Below are 25,065 nucleotides of genomic sequence, written 5' to 3'. Positions count from 1 at the left end.
CCGTCCTTCACCTAGCTTGTTGGGAACACAAAGTTTCTTTTCAGTTGCCAACACCACTCCATACATATATATGGGGAGGTACTTGCTCCAACTCGGTTTTACAGTGAAAACTGCAGGAACTTCAAACCGGTACTAGGTAACAGACTCGAGAAACCAGAGTAAAATTTTCTCCTATAATCCGTTCCCTTTGTGCTAGATGAACGAACGTCTCTCCACATGCTCAGTTCTGAGGGAAAAGTTTGTGTAAAAGCCGTCCTTCACTTAGCTTGTTGGGAACACAAAGTTTCTTTCCAGTTGCAAACTCCACTCCATACATATATATGGGGAGGTACTAGCTCCAACCCGGTTTTACAGAGAAAACTGCAGGAACTTCAAACCGGCACTAGAAAACAGATTGAGAAACCAGAGTAAAAGTTTCTCCTACAAACCGTTCCCTTTGTGCTAGATGAACGAACGTCTCTCCACATGCTCAGTTCTGAGAGATATGTGTGTGTGAAAGCCGTCCTTCACCTAGCTTGTTGGGAACACAAAGTTTCTTTAAGTTGCATACTACACTCCATACATATATATGGGGAGGTACTAGCTCCAACTCTGTTTTACAGTAAAAACTGCAGGAACTTCAAACCGGCACTAGGAAACAGACTGAGAAAACAGAGTAAAAGTTTCTCCTACAACACGTTCCCTTTGTGCTAAATGAACGAACGTCTCTCCAGATGCTCAGATCTGAGAGATATGTGTGTGTGAAAGCCGTCCTTCAGCTAGCTTGTTGGGAACACAAAGTTTCTTTTCAGTTGCAAACTACACTCCATACAAATATAGGGGGAGGCACTAGCTCCAACACTGTTTTACAGTGAAAACTGCAGGAACTTCAAACCGGCACTAGGAAACAGACTGAGAAACCAGAGTAAAAGTTTCTCCTACAAATCGTTCACTTTGTGCTAGATGAACGAACGTCTCTCCACATGCTCAGTTCTGTGGGATAAGTGTTTGTGAAATCCCTCCTTCACCTAGCTTGTTGGGAACACAAAGTTTCTTTTCAGTTGCAAACACCACTCGATACATATATATGGGGAGGTTCTAGCTCCAACTCGGTTTTACTGTGAAAACTGCAGAAACTTCAAACCAGCACTAGGAAACAGACTGCGAAACCAGAGTAAAAGTTTCTCCTGCAACCCGTTCCCTTTTTGCTAGATGAACGAACGTCTCTCCACATGCTCAGTTCTGAGGGATAAGTGTGTGTGAAAACCGTACTTCACATAGCTTGTTGGGAACACAAAGTTACTTTTCAGTTGCAAACTCCACTCCATAAATATATATGGGGAAGTACTAGGTCCAACTCGGTTTTACAGTGAAAACAGCAGGAACTTCAAACCGGCACTACGAAACAGACTGAGAAACCAGAGTAAAAGTTTCACCTGCAACTCGTTCCCTTTGTGCTAGATGAACGAACGTCTCTCCAGATGCTCGGTTCTGAGAGATAAGTGTGTTTGAAAGCCGTTCTTCACCATGCTTGTTCTGAACACAAAGTTTCTTTTCATTTGCCAACTCCACTTCATACATATATATGTGGTGGTACTAGATCCAACTCGGTTTTACAGTGAAAACTGCAGGAACTTCAAACCGGCACTAGGAAACAGACTGAGAAACCAGAGTAAAAGTTTTTCCTGGAACCCGTTCCCATTGTGCTAGATGAACGAACGTCTCTCCACATGCTCAGTTCTGAGAGATAAGTGTGTGTGAAAGCCGTCCTTCACCTAGCTTGTTGGGAACACAAAATTTCGTTTCAGTTGTGAACTCCAATCCATACATATATATGGGGAGGTTCTAGCTCCAAATCTGTATTATAGTGAAAACTGCATGAACTTCAAACCGGCACTCGGAAACAGACTGAGAAACCAGAGTAAAAGTTTCTCCTGCAACCTGTTCCCTTTGTGCTTGATGAACGAACGTCTCTCCACATGCTCAGTTCTGAGTGATATGTGTGTGTGAAAGCCGTACTTCAAGTATCTTGTTGGGAACACAAAGTTTCTTTTCAGTTGCAAACCCTACTCCATACATATATATGGGGAGTTACTAGCTCCAACTCGGTTTTACAGTGAAAACTGCAGGATCTTCAAACCGGCACTACGTAACAGAATAAGAAACCAGAGTAAAAGTTTCTCCTGCAACCCGTTCCCTTTGTGCTAGATGAACGAACGTCTCTCCAGATGCTCAGTTCTGAGAGATAAGTGTGTGTGAAAGCGTCCTTCACCTAGCTTGTTGGGAACACAATGTTTCTTTTCAGTTGCAAACACCACTTCATACATATATATGTGGAGGTACTAGCTCCAACTCGGTTTTACAGTGAAAACTGCAGGAACGTCAAACCGGCACTAGGAAACATACTGAGAAACCAGAGTAAAAGTTTCTCCTGCAACCCGTTTCCTTTGTGCTAGATGAACGAACGTCTCCCACATGCTCAGTTCTGAGAGATATGTGTGTGTGAAAGCCGTCCTTCACCTAGCTTTTTGGGAACACAAAGTTACTTTTCAGATGCAAACTCCACTCCATACATATATATGGGGAGGTATTCGCTCCAACTCGGTTTTACAGTGAAAACTGCAGGAACTTCAAACCGGCACTAGGAAACAGACTGAGAAACCAGAGTAAAATTTTCTCCTACAACAAGTTCCTTTTGTGCTAGATGAACGAACGTCTCTCCACATGCTCAGATCTGTGGGATAAGTGTGTGTGAAAGCCGTACTTCAACTAGCTTGTTGGGAACACAAAGTTTCTTTTCAGTTGCAAACTCCACTCCATACATATATATGGGGAGGTACTAGCTCCAACTCGGTTTTACAGTGAAAACTGCAGGAACTTCCAACCGGCACTAGGAAACAGACTGAGAAACCAGAGTAATAGTTTCTCCTGCAACCCGTTCCCTTTGTGCTTGATGAACGAACGTCTCTCCACATGCTCAGTTCTGAGGGATATGTGTGTGTGAAAGCCATGCTTCACATAGCTTGTTGGGAACACAAAGTTTCTTTTCAGTTGCAATCTCCACTCCATACATATATAAGGGGATGTACTATCTCCAACTCGGTTTTGCAGTGAAAACTGCAGGAATTTCAAACCGGCACTAGGAAACAGACTGAGAAACCAGAGTAAAATTTTCTCCTACAACCCGTTCCTTTTGTGCTAGATGAACTAACGTCTCTCCACATGCTCAGTTCTGAGGGATAAGTGTGTGTGAAAGCCGTCCTTCACATACCTTCTTGGGAACACAAAGTTTCTTTTCAGTTGCAAACTCCACTCCATAAATATATATGGGGAAGTACTAGGTCCAAATCCGTTTTACATGAAAACAGCAGGAACTTCAAACCGGCACTACGAAACAGACTGAGAAACCAGAGTAAAAGTTTCTCCTACAACTCGTTCCCTTTGTGCTAGATGAACGAACGTCTCTCCAGATGCTCGGTTCTTAGAGATAAGTTGTTTGAAAGCCGTTCTTCACCATGCTTGTTCTGAACACAAAGTTTCTTTTCATTTGCCAAATCCACTTCATACATATATATGTGGTGGTACTAGATCCAACTCGGTTTTACAGTGAAAACTGCAGGAACTTCAAACCGGCACTAGGAAACAGACTGAGAAACCAGAGTAAAAGTTTCTCCTGCAACCCGTTCCCATTGTGCTAGATGAACGAACGTCTCTCCACATGCTCAGTTCTGAGAGATAATTGTGTGTGAAAGCCGTCCTTCACCTAGCTTGTTGGGAACACAAAATTTCTTTTCAGTTGCGAACTCCAATCCATACATATATATGGGGAGGTTCTAGCTCCAACTCGGTATTACAGTGAAAACTGCATGAACTTCAAACCGGCACTCGGAAACAGACTGAGAAACCAGAGTAAAAGTTTCTCCTGCAACCCGTTCCCTTTGTGCTAGATGAACGAACGTCTCTCCACATGCTCAGTTCTGAGGGATAAGTGTGTGTGAAAGCCGTCCTTCACATAGCTTGTTGGGAACACAAAGTTTCTTTTCAGTTGCAAACTCCACTCCATATATATGTATGGGGTGGTACTAGCTCCAACTCGGTTTTACAGTGAAAACTGCAGGAACTTCAAACTGGCACTAGGAAACAGACTGAGAAACCAGAGTAAAAGATTCCCCTGCACCCCGTTCCTTTGTGCTAGATGAACGAACGTCTCTCCACATGCTCAGTTCTGAGGGATAAGTGTGCGTGAAAGCCGTCCTTCACGTAGCTTGTTGGGAACACAAAGTTTCTTTTCAGTTGCAAACTCCACTCCATATATATATATGGGGTGGTACTAGCTCCAACTCGGTTTTACAGTGAAAACTGCAGGAACTTCAAACTGGCACTAGGAAACAGACTGAGAAACCAGAGTAAAAGATTCCCCTGCAACCCGTTCCCTTTGTGCTAGATGAACGAACGTCTCTCCACATGCTCAGTTCTGAGAGAAAAGTGTGTGTGAAAGCTGTCCTTCACAATGCTTGTTGGGAACACAAAGTTTCTTTTCATTTGCAAACCCCACTTCATACATATATATGTGGTGGTACTAGATCCAACTCGGGTTTACAGTGAAAACTGCAGGAATTTCAAACCGGCACTAGGAAACAGACTGAGAAACCACAGTAAAAGTTTCTCCTGCAACCCGTTCCCTTTGTGCTAGATGAAAGAACGTCTCTCCACATGCTCAGTTCTGTGGGATAAGTGTTTGTAAAAGCCGTCCTTCACCTAGCTTGTTGGGAACACAAACATTCTTTTAAGTTGCAAACTCCACTCCATATATATATATGGGCAGGTACTAGCTCCAACTCTGTTTTACAGTGAAAACTGCAGGAACTTCAAACCGGCACTAGGAAACAGACTGAGAAACCAGAGTAAAAGTTTCTCCGGCAACCCGTTCCCTTTGTGCTAGATGAACGAACGTCTCTCCACATGCTCAGTTCTGAGAGATAAGTGTGTGTGAAAGCCGTCCTTCAACATGCTTGTTGGGAACACAAAGTTTCTTTTCACTTGCAAACTCCACTTAATACATATATATGTGGAAGTACTAGCTCCAACTCGTTTTACAGTGAAAACTGCAGGAACTTCAAACCGGCACTAGGAAACAGACTGAGAAACCAGAGTAAAAGTTTCTCCTGCAACCCGTTCCCTTTGTGATAGATGAGCGAACGTCTCCCACATGCTCAGTTCTGAGAGGTAAGTGTGTGTGAAAGCCGTCCTTCACCTAGCTTGTTGGGAACACAAAGTTTCTTTAAGTTGCAAACTTCACTCCATACATATATATGGGGAGGTACTAGCTCCAACTCGGTTTTACAGAGAAAACTGCAGGAACTTCAAACCTTCACTAAGAAACAGACTGAGAAAACAGAGTAAAAGTTTCTCCTGCATCCCGTTCCCTTTGTGCTAGATGAACGAACGTCTCTCCACATGCTCAGTTCTGAGATATAAGTCTGTGTGAAAGCCGTCCTTCACCTAGCTTGTTGGGAACACAAAGTTTCTTTTCAGTTGCCAACACCACTCCATACATATATATGGGGAGGTACTTGCTCCAACTCGGTTTTACAGTGAAAACTGCAGGAACTTCAAACCGGTACTAGGTAACAGACTGAGAAACCAGAGTAAAATTTTCTCCTATAATCCGTTCCCTTTGTGCTAGATGAACGAACGTCTCTCCACATGCTCAGTTCTGAGGGAAAAGTTTGTGTAAAAGCCGTCCTTCACTTAGCTTGTTGGGAACACAAAGTTTCTTTCCAGTTGCAAACTCCACTCCATACATATATATGGGGAGGTACTAGCTCCAACCCGGTTTTACAGAGAAAACTGCAGGAACTTCAAACCGGCACTAGGAAACAGATTGAGAAACCAGAGTAAAAGTTTCTCCTACAACCCGTTCCCTTTGTGCTAGATGAACGAACGTCTCTCCACATGCTCAGTTCTGAGAGATATGTGTGTGTGAAAGCCGTCCTTCACCTAGCTTGTTGGGAACACAAAGTTTCTTTAAGTTGCATACTACACTCCATACATATATATGGGGAGGTACTAGCTCCAACTCTGTTTTACAGTGAAAACTGCAGGAACTTCAAACCGGCACTAGGAAACAGACTGAGAAAACAGAGTAAAAGTTTCTCCTACAACACGTTCCCTTTGTGCTAAATGAACGAACGTCTCTCCAGATGCTCAGATCTGAGAGATATGTGTGTGTGAAAGCCGTCCTTCAGCTAGCTTGTTGGGAACACAAAGTTTCTTTTCAGTTGCAAACTACACTCCATACAAATATAGGGGGAGGCACTAGCTCCAACACTGTTTTACAGTGAAAACTGCAGGAACTTCAAACCGGCACTAGGAAACAGACTGAGAAACCAGAGTAAAAGTTTCTCCTACAAATCGTTCACTTTGTGCTAGATGAACGAACGTCTCTCCACATGCTCAGTTCTGTGGGATAAGTGTTTGTGAAATCCCTCCTTCACCTAGCTTGTTGGGAACACAAAGTTTCTTTTCAGTTGCAAACACCACTCGATACATATATATGGGGAGGTTCTAGCTCCAACTCGGTTTTACTGTGAAAACTGCAGAAACTTCAAACCAGCACTAGGAAACAGACTGCGAAACCAGAGTAAAAGTTTCTCCTGCAACCCGTTCCATTTTTGCTAGATGAACGAACGTCTCTCCACATGCTCAGTTCTGAGGGATAAGTGTGTGTGAAAACCGTACTTCACATAGCTTGTTGGGAACACAAAGTTACTTTTCAGTTGCAAACTCCACTCCATAAATATATATGGGGAAGTACTAGGTCCAACTCGGTTTTACAGTGAAAACAGCAGGAACTTCAAACCGGCACTACGAAACAGACTGAGAAACCAGAGTAAAAGTTTCACCTGCAACTCGTTCCCTTTGTGCTAGATGAACGAACGTCTCTCCAGATGCTCGGTTCTGAGAGATAAGTGTGTTTGAAAGCCGTTCTTCACCATGCTTGTTCTGAACACAAAGTTTCTTTTCATTTGCCAACTCCACTTCATACATATATATGTGGTGGTACTAGATCCAACTCGGTTTTACAGTGAAAACTGCAGGAACTTCAAACCGGCACTAGGAAACAGACTGAGAAACCAGAGTAAAAGTTTTTCCTGGAACCCGTTCCCATTGTGCTAGATGAACGAACGTCTCTCCACATGCTCAGTTCTGAGAGATAAGTGTGTGTGAAAGCCGTCCTTCACCTAGCTTGTTGGGAACACAAAGTTTCTTTAAGTTGCAAACTTCACTCCATACATATATATGGGGAGGTACTAGCTCCAACTCGGTTTTACAGAGAAAACTGCAGGAACTTCAAACCTTCACTAAGAAACAGACTGAGAAAACAGAGTAAAAGTTTCTCCTGCATCCCGTTCCCTTTGTGCTAGATGAACGAACGTCTCTCCACATGCTCAGTTCTGAGATATAAGTCTGTGTGAAAGCCGTCCTTCACCTAGCTTGTTGGGAACACAAAGTTTCTTTTCAGTTGCCAACACCACTCCATACATATATATGGGGAGGTACTTGCTCCAACTCGGTTTTACAGTGAAAACTGCAGGAACTTCAAACCGGTACTAGGTAACAGACTGAGAAACCAGAGTAAAATTTTCTCCTATAATCCGTTCCCTTTGTGCTAGATGAACGAACGTCTCTCCACATGCTCAGTTCTGAGGGAAAAGTTTGTGTAAAAGCCGTCCTTCACTTAGCTTGTTGGGAACACAAAGTTTCTTTCCAGTTGCAAACTCCACTCCATACATATATATGGGGAGGTACTAGCTCCAACCCGGTTTTACAGAGAAAACTGCAGGAACTTCAAACCGGCACTAGAAAACAGATTGAGAAACCAGAGTAAAAGTTTCTCCTACAACCCGTTCCCTTTGTGCTAGATGAACGAACGTCTCTCCACATGCTCAGTTCTGAGAGATATGTGTGTGTGAAAGCCGTCCTTCACCTAGCTTGTTGGGAACACAAAGTTTCTTTAAGTTGCATACTACACTCCATACATATATATGGGGAGGTACTAGTTCCAACTCTGTTTTACAGTGAAAACTGCAGGAACTTCAAACCGGCACTAGGAAACAGACTGAGAAAACAGAGTAAAAGTTTCTCCTACAACACGTTCCCTTTGTGCTAAATGAACGAACGTCTCTCCAGATGCTCAGATCTGAGAGATATGTGTGTGTGAAAGCCGTCCTTCAGCTAGCTTGTTGGGAACACAAAGTTTCTTTTCAGTTGCAAACTACACTCCATACAAATATAGGGGGAGGCACTAGCTCCAACACTGTTTTACAGTGAAAACTGCAGGAACTTCAAACCGGCACTAGGAAACAGACTGAGAAACCAGAGTAAAAGTTTCTCCTACAAATCGTTCACTTTGTGCTAGATGAACGAACGTCTCTCCACATGCTCAGTTCTGTGGGATAAGTGTTTGTGAAATCCCTCCTTCACCTAGCTTGTTGGGAACACAAAGTTTCTTTTCAGTTGCAAACACCACTCGATACATATATATGGGGAGGTTCTAGCTCCAACTCGGTTTTACTGTGAAAACTGCAGAAACTTCAAACCAGCACTAGGAAACAGACTGCGAAACCAGAGTAAAAGTTTCTCCTGCAACCCGTTCCCTTTTTGCTAGATGAACGAACGTCTCTCCACATGCTCAGTTCTGAGGGATAAGTGTGTGTGAAAACCGTACTTCACATAGCTTGTTGGGAACACAAAGTTACTTTTCAGTTGCAAACTCCACTCCATAAATATATATGGGGAAGTACTAGGTCCAACTCGGTTTTACAGTGAAAACAGCAGGAACTTCAAACCGGCACTACGAAACAGACTGAGAAACCAGAGTAAAAGTTTCACCTGCAACTCGTTCCCTTTGTGCTAGATGAACGAACGTCTCTCCAGATGCTCGGTTCTGAGAGATAAGTGTGTTTGAAAGCCGTTCTTCACCATGCTTGTTCTGAACACAAAGTTTCTTTTCATTTGCCAACTCCACTTCATACATATATATGTGGTGGTACTAGATCCAACTCGGTTTTACAGTGAAAACTGCAGGAACTTCAAACCGGCACTAGGAAACAGACTGAGAAACCAGAGTAAAAGTTTTTCCTGGAACCCGTTCCCATTGTGCTAGATGAACGAACGTCTCTCCACATGCTCAGTTCTGAGAGATAAGTGTGTGTGAAAGCCGTCCTTCACCTAGCTTGTTGGGAACACAAAATTTCGTTTCAGTTGTGAACTCCAATCCATACATATATATGGGGAGGTTCTAGCTCCAAATCTGTATTATAGTGAAAACTGCATGAACTTCAAACCGGCACTCGGAAACAGACTGAGAAACCAGAGTAAAAGTTTCTCCTGCAACCTGTTCCCTTTGTGCTTGATGAACGAACGTCTCTCCACATGCTCAGTTCTGAGTGATATGTGTGTGTGAAAGCCGTACTTCAAGTATCTTGTTGGGAACACAAAGTTTCTTTTCAGTTGCAAACCCTACTCCATACATATATATGGGGAGTTACTAGCTCCAACTCGGTTTTACAGTGAAAACTGCAGGATCTTCAAACCGGCACTACGTAACAGAATAAGAAACCAGAGTAAAAGTTTCTCCTGCAACCCGTTCCCTTTGTGCTAGATGAACGAACGTCTCTCCAGATGCTCAGTTCTGAGAGATAAGTGTGTGTGAAAGCGTCCTTCACCTAGCTTGTTGGGAACACAATGTTTCTTTTCAGTTGCAAACACCACTTCATACATATATATGTGGAGGTACTAGCTCCAACTCGGTTTTACAGTGAAAACTGCAGGAACGTCAAACCGGCACTAGGAAACATACTGAGAAACCAGAGTAAAAGTTTCTCCTGCAACCCGTTTCCTTTGTGCTAGATGAACGAACGTCTCCCACATGCTCAGTTCTGAGAGATATGTGTGTGTGAAAGCCGTCCTTCACCTAGCTTTTTGGGAACACAAAGTTACTTTTCAGATGCAAACTCCACTCCATACATATATATGGGGAGGTATTCGCTCCAACTCGGTTTTACAGTGAAAACTGCAGGAACTTCAAACCGGCACTAGGAAACAGACTGAGAAACCAGAGTAAAATTTTCTCCTACAACAAGTTCCTTTTGTGCTAGATGAACGAACGTCTCTCCACATGCTCAGATCTGTGGGATAAGTGTGTGTGAAAGCCGTACTTCAACTAGCTTGTTGGGAACACAAAGTTTCTTTTCAGTTGCAAACTCCACTCCATACATATATATGGGGAGGTACTAGCTCCAACTCGGTTTTACAGTGAAAACTGCAGGAACTTCCAACCGGCACTAGGAAACAGACTGAGAAACCAGAGTAATAGTTTCTCCTGCAACCCGTTCCCTTTGTGCTTGATGAACGAACGTCTCTCCACATGCTCAGTTCTGAGGGATATGTGTGTGTGAAAGCCATGCTTCACATAGCTTGTTGGGAACACAAAGTTTCTTTTCAGTTGCAATCTCCACTCCATACATATATAAGGGGATGTACTATCTCCAACTCGGTTTTGCAGTGAAAACTGCAGGAATTTCAAACCGGCACTAGGAAACAGACTGAGAAACCAGAGTAAAATTTTCTCCTACAACCCGTTCCTTTTGTGCTAGATGAACTAACGTCTCTCCACATGCTCAGTTCTGAGGGATAAGTGTGTGTGAAAGCCGTCCTTCACATACCTTCTTGGGAACACAAAGTTTCTTTTCAGTTGCAAACTCCACTCCATAAATATATATGGGGAAGTACTAGGTCCAAATCCGTTTTACATGAAAACAGCAGGAACTTCAAACCGGCACTACGAAACAGACTGAGAAACCAGAGTAAAAGTTTCTCCTGCAACTCGTTCCCTTTGTGCTAGATGAACGAACGTCTCTCCAGATGCTCGGTTCTTAGAGATAAGTTGTTTGAAAGCCGTTCTTCACCATGCTTGTTCTGAACACAAAGTTTCTTTTCATTTGCCAAATCCACTTCATACATATATATGTGGTGGTACTAGATCCAACTCGGTTTTACAGTGAAAACTGCAGGAACTTCAAACCGGCACTAGGAAACAGACTGAGAAACCAGAGTAAAAGTTTCTCCTGCAACCCGTTCCCATTGTGCTAGATGAACGAACGTCTCTCCACATGCTCAGTTCTGAGAGATAATTGTGTGTGAAAGCCGTCCTTCACCTAGCTTGTTGGGAACACAAAATTTCTTTTCAGTTGCGAACTCCAATCCATACATATATATGGGGAGGTTCTAGCTCCAACTCGGTATTACAGTGAAAACTGCATGAACTTCAAACCGGCACTCGGAAACAGTCTGAGAAACCAGAGTAAAAGTTTCTCCTGCAACCTGTTCAATTTGTGCTTGATGAACGAACGTCTATCCACATGCTCAGTTCTGAGGGATAAGTGTGTGGAAGCCGTACTTCAAGTAGCTTGTTGGGAACACAAAGTTTCTTTTCAGTTGCAAACCCTACTCCATACATATATATGGGGATGTACTTGCTCCAACTCGGTTTTACAGTGAAAACTGCAGGATCTTCAAACCGGCACTTCGTAACAGAATAAGAAACCAGAGTAATAGTTTCCCTGCAACCCGTTCCCTTTGTGCTAGATGAACGAACGTCTCTCCAGATGCTCAGTTCTGAGAGATAAATGTGTGTGAAAGCCGTCCTTCACCTAGCTTGTTGGGAACACAAAGTTTCTTTTCAGTTGCAAACACCAATTCATACATATATATGTGGAGGTACTAGCTCCAACTCGGTTTTAAGGTGAAAACTGCAGGAACGTCAAACCGGCACTAGGAAACAGACTGAGAAACCAGAGTAAAAGTTTCTCCTGCAACCCGTTCCCTTTGTACTAGATGAACGAACGTCTCCCACATGCTCAGTTCTGAGAGATATGTGTGTGTGAAAGCCGTATTTCACCTAGCTTCTTGGGAACACAAAGTTTCTTTTAAGTTGCAATCTCCACTCCATACATATATATGGGAGGTTCTAGCTCCAACTCGATTTTACAGTGAAAACTGCAGGAACTTCAAACTGGCACTAGGAAAAAGACTGAGGAAACAGAGTAAAAGTTACTCCTACAACCCGTTCCTTTTGTGCTAGATGAACGAACGTCTCTCCACATGCTCAGTTCTGAGGGATAAGTGTGTGTTAAAGCCGTCCTTCACCTAGCTTGTTGGGAACACAAAGTTTCTTTTCCTTTGCAAACCACACTCCATACATATATATGGGGAGGTACTAGCTCCAACTCGGTTTTACAGTGTAAATTGCAGGAACTTCAAACCGGCACTAGGAAACAGACTGAGATACCAGAGTAAAAGTTTCTCCTAACACCCGTTCAGTTTGTGCTAGATGAACGAAAGTCTCTCCACATGCTCAGTTCTGAGAGATAAGTGTGTGTGAAAGCCGTCCTTCACATAGCTTGTTGGGAACACAAAGATTCTTTTCAGTTGCAAACTCCTATCCATACATATATATGGGGAGGTACTAGCTCCAACTCGGTTTTACAGTGAAAACTGCAGGAACTTCAAACCGGCACTAGGAAACAGACTGAGAAACCACAGTAAAAGTTTCTTCTGCAACCCGTTCCCTTTGTGCTAGATGAACAAACGTCTCTCCACATGCTCAGTTCTGAGAGATATATGTGTTTGAAAGCCGCACTTCACCTAGCTTGTTGGGAACACAAAGTTTCTTTTCAGTTGCAAACTCCACTCCATACATATATATGGGGAGGTACTAGCTCCAACTCGGTTTTACAGTGAAAACTGCAGGAACTTCAAACCGGCACTAGGAAACAGACTGAGAAACCAGAGTAAAAGTTTCTCCTACAACCCGTTCTATTTGTGCTCGACGAACGAACGTCTCTCCACATGCGCAGTTCTGAGAGATAAGTGTGTGTGAAAGCCGTCCTTACCTAGCTTCTTGGGAACACAAAGTTTCTTTTCAGTTGCAAACTCCACTCCATACATATATATGGGGAGGTACTAGCTCCAACTCGGTTTTACAGTGAAAACTGCAGGAACTTCAAACCGGCACTAGGAAACAGACTGAGAAACCAGAGTAAAAGTTTCTCCTACAACCCGTTCCCTTAGTGCTAGATGAACGAACGTCTCTCCACATGCTCAGTTCTGAGAGATAAGTGTGTGTGAATGCCGTACTTCACCTAGCTTGTTGGGAACACAAAGTTTCTTTTCAGTTGCAAACTCCACTCCATACATATATATGGGGTGATACTATCTCCAACTCGGTTTTACAGTGATTCTGCAGGAACTTCAAACCGGCACTAGGAAACAGACTGAGAAACCAGAGTAAAAGTTTCTCCTGCAACCCGTTCCCTTTGTGCTAGATGAACGAACGTCTCTCCACATGCTCAGTTCTCAGGGATAAGTGTGTGTGAAAGCCGTCCTTCACTAAGCTTGTTGGGAACACAAAGATTCTTTTCAGTTGCAAACTCCACTCCATACATATATATGGGGAGGTACTAGCTCCAACTCGGTTTTACAGTGAAAACTGCAGGAACTTCAAACCGGCACTAGGTAACAGACTGAGAAACCTGAGTAATAATTTCTCCTACAACCCGTTCCCTTTGTGCTAGATGAACGAACGTCTCTCCACATGCTCAGTTCTGAGGGATAAGTGTGTGTGAAAGCCGTCCTTCACATAGCTTGTTGGGAACACAAAGTTTCTTTTCAGTTGCAAACTCCACTCCATATATATATATGGGGTGGTACTAGCTCCAACTCGGTTTTACAGTGAAAACTGCAGGAACTTCAAACTGGCACTAGGAAACAGACTGAGAAACCAGAGTAAAAGATTCCCCTGCAACCCGTTCCCTTTGTGCTAGATGAACGAACGTCTCTCCACATGCTCAGTTCTGAGAGAAAAGTGTGTGTGAAATCTGTCCTTCACAATGCTTGTTGGGAACACAAAGTTTCTTTTCATTTACAAACCCCACTTCATACATATATATGTGGTGGTACTAGATCCAACTCGGGTTTACAGTGAAAACTGCAGGAACTTCAAAACGGCACTAGGAAACAGACTGAGAAACGAGAGTAAAAGTTTCTCCTGCAACCCGTTCCCATTGTGCTAGATGAACGAACGTCTCTCCACATGCTCAGTTCTGTGGGATAAGTGTTTGTGAAAGCCGTAATTCACCTAGCTTGTTGGGAACACATAGTTTGTTTTAAGTTGCAAACTCCACTCCATACATATATATGGGGAGGTTCTAGCTCCAACTCGGTTTTACAGTGAAACTGCAGGATCTTCAAACCGGCACTACGTTACAGAATAAGAAACCAGGAAAAAGTTTCTCCTACAACCCGTTCCCTTTGTGCTAGATGAACGAACGTCTCTCCAGATGCTCAGTTCTGAGAGATAAGTGTGTGTGAAAGACGTCCTTCACCTTGCTTGTTGGGAACACAAAGTTTCTTTTCAGTTGCAAACACCTCTTCATACATATATATGTGGAGGTACTAGCTCCAACACGGTTTTACAGTGAAAACTGCAGGAACGTCAAACCGGCACTAGGAAACAGACTGAGAAACCAGAGTAAAAGTTTCTCCTGCAACCCGTTTACTTTGTGCTAGATGAACGAACGTCTCCCACATGCTCAGTTCTGAGAGATATGTGTGTGTGAAAGCCGTCCTTCACCTAGCTTGTTGGGAACACAAAGTTTCTTTTCAGATGCACACTCCACTCCATACATATATATGGGGAGGTACTAGCTCCAACTCGGTTTTACAGTGAAAACTGCAGGATCTTCAAACCGGCACTACGTAATAGAATAAGAAACCAGAGTAAAAGTTTCTCCTACAACCCGTTCCCTTTGTGCTAGATGAACGAACGTCTCTCCAGATGCTCAGTTCTGAGAGATAAGTGTGTGTGAAAGCCGTCCTTCACCTAGCTTGTTGGGAACACAAAGTTTCTTTTCAGTTGCAAACACCACTTCATACATATATATGTGGAGGTTCTAGCTCCAACTCGGTTTTACAGTGAAAACTGCAGGAACGTCAAACCGGCACTAGGAAACAGACTGAGAAACCAGAGTAAAATTTTCCCCTACAACCCGTTCCTTTTGTGCTAGATGAACGAACGTCTCTCCACATGCTCAGATCTGTGGGATAAGTGTGTGTGAAAGCCGTACGTCAACTAGCTTGTTGGGAACACAAAGTTTCTTTTCAGTTGCAAACTCCACTCCATACATATATAAGGGGAGGTTCTAGCTCCAACTCGGTTTTACAGTGAAAACTGCAGGAACATCAAACCGGCACTAGGAAACAGACTGAGAAACCAGAGTAAATGTTTCTCCTGCAACCCGTTCCCTTTGTGCTTGATGAACGAACGTCTCTCCACATGCTCATTTCTGAGGGATATGTGTGTGTGAAAGCCATGCTTCACATAGCTTGTTGGGAACACAAAGTTTCTTTTCAGGTGCAATCTCCACTCCATACATATATACGGGGATGTACTGTCTCCAACTCGGTTTTACAGTGAAAACTGCAGGAATTTCAAACCGGCACTAGGAAACAGACTGAGAAACCAGAGTAAAAGTTTCTCCTGCAACCCGTTCCCTTTGTGCTAGATGAACGAACGTCTCTCCACATGCTCAGTTCTGTGGGATAAGTGTTTGTAAAAGCCGTCCTTCACCTAGCTTGTTGGGAACACAAACATTCTTTTCAGTTGCAAACTCCACTCCATATATATATATGGGCAGGTACTAGATCCAACTCTGTTTTACAGTGAAAACTGCAGGAACTTCAAACCGGCACTAGGAAACAGACTGAGAAACCAGAGTAAAATTTCTCCTGCAACCCGTTCCCTTTGTGCTAGATGAACGAACGTCTCTCCACATGCTCAGTTCTGAGAGATAAGTGTGTGTGAAAGCCGTCCTTCAACATGCTTGTTGGGAACACAAAGTTTCTTTTCACTTGCAAACTCCACTTAATACATATATATGTGGAAGTACTAGCTCCAACTCGGTTTTACAGTGAAAACTGCAGGAACTTCAAACCGGCACTAGGAAACAGACTGAGAAACCAGAGTAAAAGTTTCTCCTGCAACCCGTTCCCTTTGTGATAGATGAGCGAACGTCTCCCACATGCTCAGTTCTGAGAGATAAGTGTGTGTGAAAGCCGTCCTTAACCTAGCTTGTTGGGAACACAAAGTTTCTTTAAGTTGCTAACTCCACTCCATACATATATATGGGGAGGTACTAGCTCCAACTCTGTTTTACAGAGAAATCTGCAGGAACTTCAAACCTTCACTAAGAAACAGACTGAGAAAACAGAGTAAAAGTTTCTCCTGCAACCCGTTCCCTTTGTGCTAGATGAACGAACGTCTCTCCACATGCTCAGTTCTGAGATATAAGTCTGTGTGAAAGCCGTCCTTCACCTAGCTTGTTGGGAACGCAAAGTTTCTTTTCTGTTGCCAACACCACTCCATACATATATATGGGGAGGTACTAGCTCCAACTCGGTTTTACAGTGAAAACTGCAGGAACTTCAAACCGGTACTAGGTAACAGACTGAGAAACCAGAGTAAAATTTTCTCCTATAATCCTTTCCCTTTGTGCTAGATGAACGAACGTCTCTCCACATGCTCAGTTCTGAGGGAAAAGTTTGTGTAAAAGCCGACCTTCACTTAGCTTGTTGGGAACACCAAGTTTCTTTCCAGTTGCAAACTCCACTCCATACATATATATGGGGAGGTACTAGCTCCAACCCGGTTTTACAGAGAAAACTGCAGGAACTTCAAACCGGCACTAGGAAACAGACTGAGAAACCAGAGTAAAAGATTCCCCTGCAACCCGTTCCCTTTGTGCTAGATGAACGAACGTCTCTCCACATGCTCAGTTCTGAGAGAAAAGTGTGTGTGAAAGCTGTCCTTCACAATGCTTGTTGGGAACACAAAGTTTCTTTTCATTTGCAAAACCCACTTCATACATATATATGTGGTGGTACTAGATCGAGCTCGGGTTTACAGTGAAAACTGCAGGAACTTCAAACCGGCACTAGGAAACAGACTGAGAAACCAGAGTAAAAGTTTCTCCGGCGACCCGTTCCCATTGTGCTAGATGAACAAACGTCTCTCCACATGCTCAGTTCTGTGGGATAAGTGTTTGTGAAAGCCGTACTTCACCTAGCTTGTTGGGAACACATAGTTTGTTTTAAGTTGCAAACTCCACTCCATACATATATATGGGGAGGTTCTAGCTCCAACTCTGTTTTACAGTGAAAACTGCAGGAACTTCAAACCGGCACTAGGAAACAGACTGAAAAACCAGACTAAAAGTTTCTCCTGCAACCCGTTCCCTTTGTGCTTGATGAACGAACGTCTCTCCACATGCTCAGTTCTGAGGGATATGTGTGTGTGAAAGCCATCCTTCACATATCTTGTTGGGAACACAAAGTTTCTTTTCATTTGCAATCTCCACTCCATACATATATATGGGGATGTACTATCTACAACTCGGTTTTACAGTGAAAAATGCAGGATCTTCAAACCGGCACTACGTTACAGAATAAGAAACCAGAGTAAAAGTTTCTCCTACAACCCGTTCCCTTTGTGCTAGATGAACGAACGTCTCTCCAGATGCTCAGTTCTGAGAGATAAGTGTGTGTGAAAGCCGTCCTTCACCTAGCTTGTTGGGAACACAAAGTTTCTTTTCAGTTGCAAACACCACTTCATACATATATATATGTAGGTACTAGCTCCAACACGGTTTTACAGTGAAAACTGCAGGAACGTCAAACCGGCACTAGGAAACAGACTGAGAAACCAGAGTAAAAGTTTCTCCTGCAACCCGTTCCCTTTGTGCTAGATGAACGAACGTCTCCCACATGCTCAGTTCTGAGAGATATGTGTGTGTGAAAGCCGTCCTTCACCTAGCTTGTTGGGAACACAAAGTTTCTTTTCAGATGCAAACTCCAATCCATACATATATATGGGGAGGTACTAGCTCCAACTCGGTTTTACAGTGAAAACTGCAGGATCTTCAAACCGGCACTACGTAACAGAATAAGAAACCAGAGTAAAAGTTTCTCCTACAACCCGTTCCCTTTGTGCTAGATGAACGAACTTCTCTCCAGATGCTCAGTTCTGAGAGATAAGTGTGTGTGAAATCCGTCCTTCACCTAGCTTGTTGGGAACACAAAGTTTCTTTTCAGTTGCAAACACCACTTCATACATATATATGTGGAGGTACTAGCTCCAACTCGGTTTTACAGTGAAAACTGCAGGAACGTCAAACCGGCACTAGGAAACAGAGTGAGAAACCAGAGTATAAGTTTCTCCTGCAACCCGTTCCCTTTGTGCTAGATGAACGAACGTCTCTCCACATGCTCAGTTCTGAGGGATAAGTGTGTGTGAAAGCCGTCCTTCACATAGCTTGTTGGGAACACAAAGTTTCTTTTCAGTTGCAAACTCCACTCCATATATATATATGGGGTGGTACTAGCTCCAACTCGGTTTTACAGTGAAAACTGCAGGAACTTCAAACTGGCACTAGGAAACAGACTGAGAAACCAGAGTAAAAGATTCCCCTGCAACCCGTTCCCTTTGTGCTAGATGAACGAACGTCTCTTCACATGCTCAGTTCTGAGGGATAAGTGTGTGTGAAAGCCGTACTTCACGTAGCTTGTTGGGAACACAAAGTTTCTTTTCAGTTGCAAACTCCACTCCATATATATATATGGGGTGGTACTAGCTCCAACTCGGTTTTACAGTGAAAACTGCAGGAACTTCAAACTGGCACTAGGAAACAGACTGAGAAACCAGAGTAAAAGATTCACCTGCAACCCGTTCCCTTTGTGCTAGATGAACGAACGTCTCTCCAGATGCTCAGTTCTGAGAGAAAAGTGTGTGTGAAAGCTGTCCTTCACAATGCTTGTTGGGAACACAAAGTTTCTTTTCATTTGCAAACCCCACTTCATACATATATATGTGGTGGTACTAGATCCAACTCGGGTTTACAGTGAAAACTGCAGGAATTTCAAACCGGCACTAGGAAACAGACTGAGAAACCACAGTAAAAGTTTCTCCTGCAACCCGTTCCCTTTGTGCTAGATGAACGAACGTCTCTCCACATGCTCAGTTCTGTGGGATAAGTGTTTGTAAAAGCCGTCCTTCACCTAGCTTGTTGGGAACACAAACATTCTTTTAAGTTGCAAACTCCACTCCATATATATATATGGGCAGGTACTAGCTCCAACTCTGTTTTACAGTGAAAACTGCAGGAACTTCAAACCGGAACTAGGAAACAGACTGAGAAACCAGAGTAAAAGTTTCTCCGGCAACCCGTTCTCTTTGTGCTAGATGAACGAACGTCTCTCCACATGCTCAGTTCTGAGAGATAAGTGTGTGTGAAAGCCGTCCTTCACCTAGCTTGTTGGGAACACAAAGTTTCTTTAAGTTGCAAACTTCACTCCATACATATATATGGGGAGGTACTAGCTCCAACTCTGTTTTACAGAGAAAACTGCAGGAACTTCAAACCTTCACTAAGAAACAGACTGAGAAAACAGAGTAAAAGTTTCTCCTGCATCCCGTTCCCTTTGTGCTAGATGAACGAACGTCTCTCCACATGCTCAGTTCTGAGATATAATTCTGTGTGAAAGCCGTCCTTCACCTAGCTTGTTGGGAACACAAAGTTTCTTTTCAGTTGCCAACACCACTCCATACATATATATGGGGAGGTACTAGCTCCAACTCGGTTTTACAGTGAAAACTGCAGGAACTTCAAACCGGTACTAGGTAACAGACTGAGAAACCAGAGTAAAATATTCTCCTATAATCCGTTCCCTTTGTGCTAGATGAACGAACGTCTCTCCACATGCTCAGTTCTGAGGGAAAAGTTTGTGTAAAAGCCGTCCTTCACTTAGCTTGTTGGGAACACAAAGTTTCTTTCCAGTTGCAAACTCCACTCCATACATATATATGGGGAGGTACTAGCTCCAACCCGGTTTTACAGAGAAAACTGCAGGAACTTCAAACCGGCACTAGGAAACAGATTGAGAAACCAGAGTAAAAGTTTCTCCTGCAACCCGTTCCCTTTGTGCTAGATGAACGAACGTCTCTCCACATGCTCAGTTCTGAGAGATAAGTGTGTGTGAAAGCCGTCCTTCACCTAGCTTGTTGGGAACACAAAGTTTCTTTAAGTTGCATACTACACTCCATACATATATATGGGGAGGTACTAGCTCCAACTCTGTTTTACAGTGAAAACTGCAGGAACTTCAAACCGGCACTAGGAAACAGACTGAGAAAACAGAGTAAAAGTTTCTCCTACAACCCGTTCCCTTTTTGCTAAATGAACGAACGTCTCTCCACATGCTCAGTTCTGTGGGATAATTGTGTGTGAAATCCGTCCTTCAGCTAGCTTGTTGGGAACACAAAGTTTCTTTTCAGTTGCAAACTCCACTCCATAAATATATATGGGGAGGTTCTAGCTCCAACTCGGTTTTACAGTGAAAACTGCAGGAAATTCAAACCGACACTAGGAAACAGACTGAGAAACCAGAGTAAAAGTTTCTCCTGCAACCCGTTCCCTTTGTGCTAGATGAACGAAAGTCTGTCCACATGCTCAGTTCTGAGGGATAAGTGTGTGTGAAAGCCATACTTCACATAGCTTATTGGGAACACAGAGTTTCTTTTCAGTTGCAAATTCCACTCCATACATATATATTGGGTGGTACTAGCTCCAACTCGATTTTACAGTGAAAACTGCAGGAACTTCAAACCGGCACTAGGAAACAGACTGAGAAACCAGAGTAAAAGTTTCTCCTACAACCCGTTCCCTTTGTGCTAAATGAACGAACGTCTCTCCAGATGCTCAGATCTGAGAGATATGTGTGTGTGAAAGCCGTCCTTCAGCTAGCTTGTTGGGAACACAAAGTTTCTTTTCAGTTGCAAACTACACTCCATACAAATATAGGGGGAGGCACTAGCTCCAACACTGTTTTACAGTGAAAACTGCAGGAACTTCAAACCGGCACTAGGAAACAGTCTGAGAAACCAGAGTAAAAGTTTCTCCTGCAAACCGTTCCCTTTGTGCTAGATGAACGAACGTCTCCCCACATGCTCAGTTCTGAGAGATAAGTATGTGTAAAAGCCGTCCTTCACCTAGCTAGTTGGGAACACAAAGTTTCTTTTCAGTTGCAAACTCCATTCCATACATATATATGGGGAGGTTCTAGCTTCAACTCGGTTTTACAGTGAAAACTGCAGGAACTTCAAACCGGCACTAGGAAACAGACTGAGAAACCAGAGTAAAATTTTCTCCTACAACAAGTTCCTTTTGTGCTAGATGAACGAACGTATCTCCACATGCTCAGATCTGTGGGATAAGTGTGTGTGAAAGCCGTACTTCAACTAGCTTGTTGGGAACACAAAGTTTCTTTTCAGTTGCAAACTCCACTCCATACATATATATGGGGAGGTTCTAGCTCCAACTCGGTTTTACAGTGAAAACTGCAGGAACTTCCAACCGGCACTAGGAAACTGACTGAGAAACCAGAGTAATAGTTTCTCCTGCAACCCGTTCCCTTTGTGCTTGATGAACGAACGTCTCTCCACATGCTCAGTTCTGAAGGATATGTGTGTGTGAAAGCCATGCTTCACATAGCTTGTTGGGAACACAAAGTTTCTTTTCAGCTGCAATCTCCACTCCATACATATATAAGGGGATGTACTATCTCCAACTCGGTTTTACAGTGAAAACTGCAGGAATTTCAAACCGGCACTAGGAAACAGACTGAGAAACCAGAGAAAAATTTTCTCCTACAACCCGTTCCTTTTGTGCTATATGAACGAACGTCTCTCCACATGCTCAGTTCTGTGGGATAAGTGTGTGTGAAAGCCGTCCTTCACCTAGCTTGTTGGGAACACAAAGTTTCTTTTCAGTTGACAACTCCAATCCATACATATATATGGGGAGGTTCTAGCTCCAACTCGGTTTTACAGTGAAAACTGCAGAAAATTCAAACAGGCACTAGGAAACAGCCTGAGAAACCAGAGTAAAAGTTTCTCCTGCAACCCGTTCCCTTTGTGCTAGATGAACTAACGTCTCTCCACATGCTCAGTTCTGAGGGATAAGTGTGTGTGAAAGCCGTCCTTCACATACCTTCTTGGGAACACAAAGTTTCTTTTCAGTTGCAAACTCCACTCCATAAATATATATGGGGAAGTACTAGGTCCAAATCCGTTTAAATGAAAACAGCAGGAACTTCAAACCGGCACTACGAAACAGACTGAGAAACCAGAGTAAAAGTTTCTCCTACAACTCGTTCCCTTTGTGCTAGATGAACGAACGTCTCTCCAGATGCTCGGTTCTGAGAGATAAGTGTGTTTGAAAGCCGTTCTTCACCATGCTTGTTCTGAACACAAAGTTTCTTTTCATTTGCCAAATCCACTTCATACATATATATGTGTTGGTACTAGATCCAACTCGGTTTTACAGTGAAAACTGCAGGAACTTCAAACCGGCACTAGGAAACAGACTGAGAAACCAGAGTAAAAGTTTCTCCTGCAACCCGTTCCCATTTTGCTAGATGAACGAACGTCTCTCCACATGCTCAGTTCTGAGAGATAATTGTGTGTGAAAGCCGTCCTTCACCTAGCTTGTTGGGAACACAAAATTTCTTTTCAGTTGCGAACTCCAATCCATACATATATATGGGGAGGTTCTAGCTCCAACTCGGTATTACAGTGAAAACTGCATGAACTTCAAACCGGCACTCGGAAACAGACTGAGAAACCAGAGTAAAATTTTCTCCTGCAACCTGTTCCATTTGTGCTTGATGAACGAACGTCTATCCACATGCTCAGTTCTGAGGGATAAGTGTGTGGAAGCCGTACTTCAAGTAGCTTGTTGGGAACACAAAGTTTCTTTTCAGTTGCAAACCCTACTCCATACATATATATGGGGATGTACTTGCTCCAACTCGGTTTTACAGTGAAAACTGCAGGATCTTCAAACCGGCACTACGTAACAGAATAAGAAACCAGAGTAATAGTTTCCCTGCAACCCGTTCCCTTTGTGCTAGATGAACGAACGTCTCTCCAGATGCTCAGTTCTGAGAGATAAATGTGTGTGAAAGCCGTCCTTCACCTAGCTTGTTGGGAACACAAAGTTTCTTTTCAGTTGCAAACACCAATTCATACATATATATGTGGAGGTACTAGCTCCAACTCGGTTTTACAGTGAAAACTGCAGGAACGTCAAACCGGCACTAGGAAACAGACTGAGAAACCAGAGTAAAAGTTTCCCCTGCAACCCGTTCCCTTTGTACTAGATGAACGAACGTCTCCCACATGCTCAGTTCTGAGAGATATGTGTGTGTGAAAGCCGTATTTCACATAGCTTCTTGGGAACACAAAGTTTCTTTTAAGTTGCAAACTCCACTCCATACATATATATGGGGAGGTTCTAGCTCCAACTCGATTTTACAGTGAAAACTGCAGGAACTACAAACTGGCACTAGGAAAAAGACTGAGGAAACAGAGTAAAAGTTTCTCCTACAACCCGTTCCTTTTGTGCTAGATGAACGAAAGTCTCTCCACATGCTCAGTTCTGAGAGATAAGTGTGTGTGAAAGCCGTCCTTCACATAGCTTGTTGGGAACATAAAGATTCTTTTCAGTTGCAAACTCCAATCCATACATATATATGGGGAGGTACTAGCTCCAACTCGGTTTTACAGTGAAAACTGCAGGAACTTCAAACCGGCACTAGGAAACAGACTGAGAAACCACAGTAAATGTTTCTTCTGCAACCCGTTCCCTTTGTGCTAGATGAACGAACGTCTCTCCACATGCTCAGTTCTGAGAGATATATGTGTTTGAAAGCCGCACTTCATCTAGCTTGTTGGGAACACAAAGTTTCTTTTCAGTTGCAAACTCCACTCCATACATATATATGGGGAGGTACTAGCTCCAACTCGGTTTTACAGTGAAAACTGCAGGAACTTCAAACCGGCACTAGGAAACAGACTGAGAAACCAGAGTAAAAGTTTCTCCTACAACCCGTTCTATTTGTGTTAGACGAACGAACGTCTCTCCACATGAGCAGTTCTGAGAGATAAGTGTGTGTGAAAGCCGTCCTTACCTAGCTTCTTGGGAACACAAAGTTTCTTTTCAGTTGCAAACTCCACTCCATACATATATATGGGGAGGTACTAGCTCCAACTCGGTTTTACAGTGAAAATTGCAGGAACTTCAAACCGGCACTAGGAAACAGACTGAGAAATCAGAGTAAAAGTTTCTCCTACAACCCGTTCCCTTAGTGCTAGATGAACGAACGTCTCTCCACATGCTCAGTTCTGAGAGATAAGTGTGTGTGAATGCCGTACTTCACCTAACTTGTTGGGAACACAAAGTTTCTTTTCAGTTGCAAACTCCACTCCATACATATATATGGGGTGATACTATCTCCAACTCGGTTTTACAGTGATTCTGCAGGAACTTCAAACCGGCACTAGGAAACAGACTGAGAAACCAGAGTAAAAGTTTCTCCTGCAACCCGTTCCCTTTGAGCTAGATGAACGAAAGTCTCTCCACATGCTCAGTTCTGAGAGATAAGTGTGTGTTTATGCCGTCCTTCACCTAGCTTGTTGGGAACACAAAGTTTCTTTTCAGGTGCAAACTCCACTCCATACATATATATGGGGAGGTACTAGCTCCAACTCGGTTTTACAGTGAAAACTGCAGGAACTTCAAACCGGCACGAGGAAACAGACTGAGATACCAGAGTAAAAGTTTCTCCTGCAACCCGTTCCCTTTGTGCTAGATGAACGAACGTCTCTCCACATCCTCAGTTCTGAGGGATAAGTGTGTGTGAAAGCCGACCTTCACCTAGCTTGTTGGGAACACAAAGTTCCTTTTCAGTTGCAATTTCCACTCCATACATATATATGGGGAGGTACTAGCTCCAACTCGGTTTTACAGTGAAAACTGCAGGAACTTCAAACCGGCACTCGGAAACAGACTGAGAAAACAGAGTAAAAGTTTCTCCTGCAACCCGTTCCCTTTCTGCTAGATGAACGAA

The sequence above is a fragment of the Camelus dromedarius genome, chromosome 35 (genome assembly GCF_036321535.1).
Source record: "Camelus dromedarius isolate mCamDro1 chromosome 35, mCamDro1.pat, whole genome shotgun sequence".
NCBI classification, from domain to species: Eukaryota; Metazoa; Chordata; class Mammalia; order Artiodactyla; family Camelidae; genus Camelus; species Camelus dromedarius.
Note: the sequence above shows the minus strand (reverse complement) of the source record.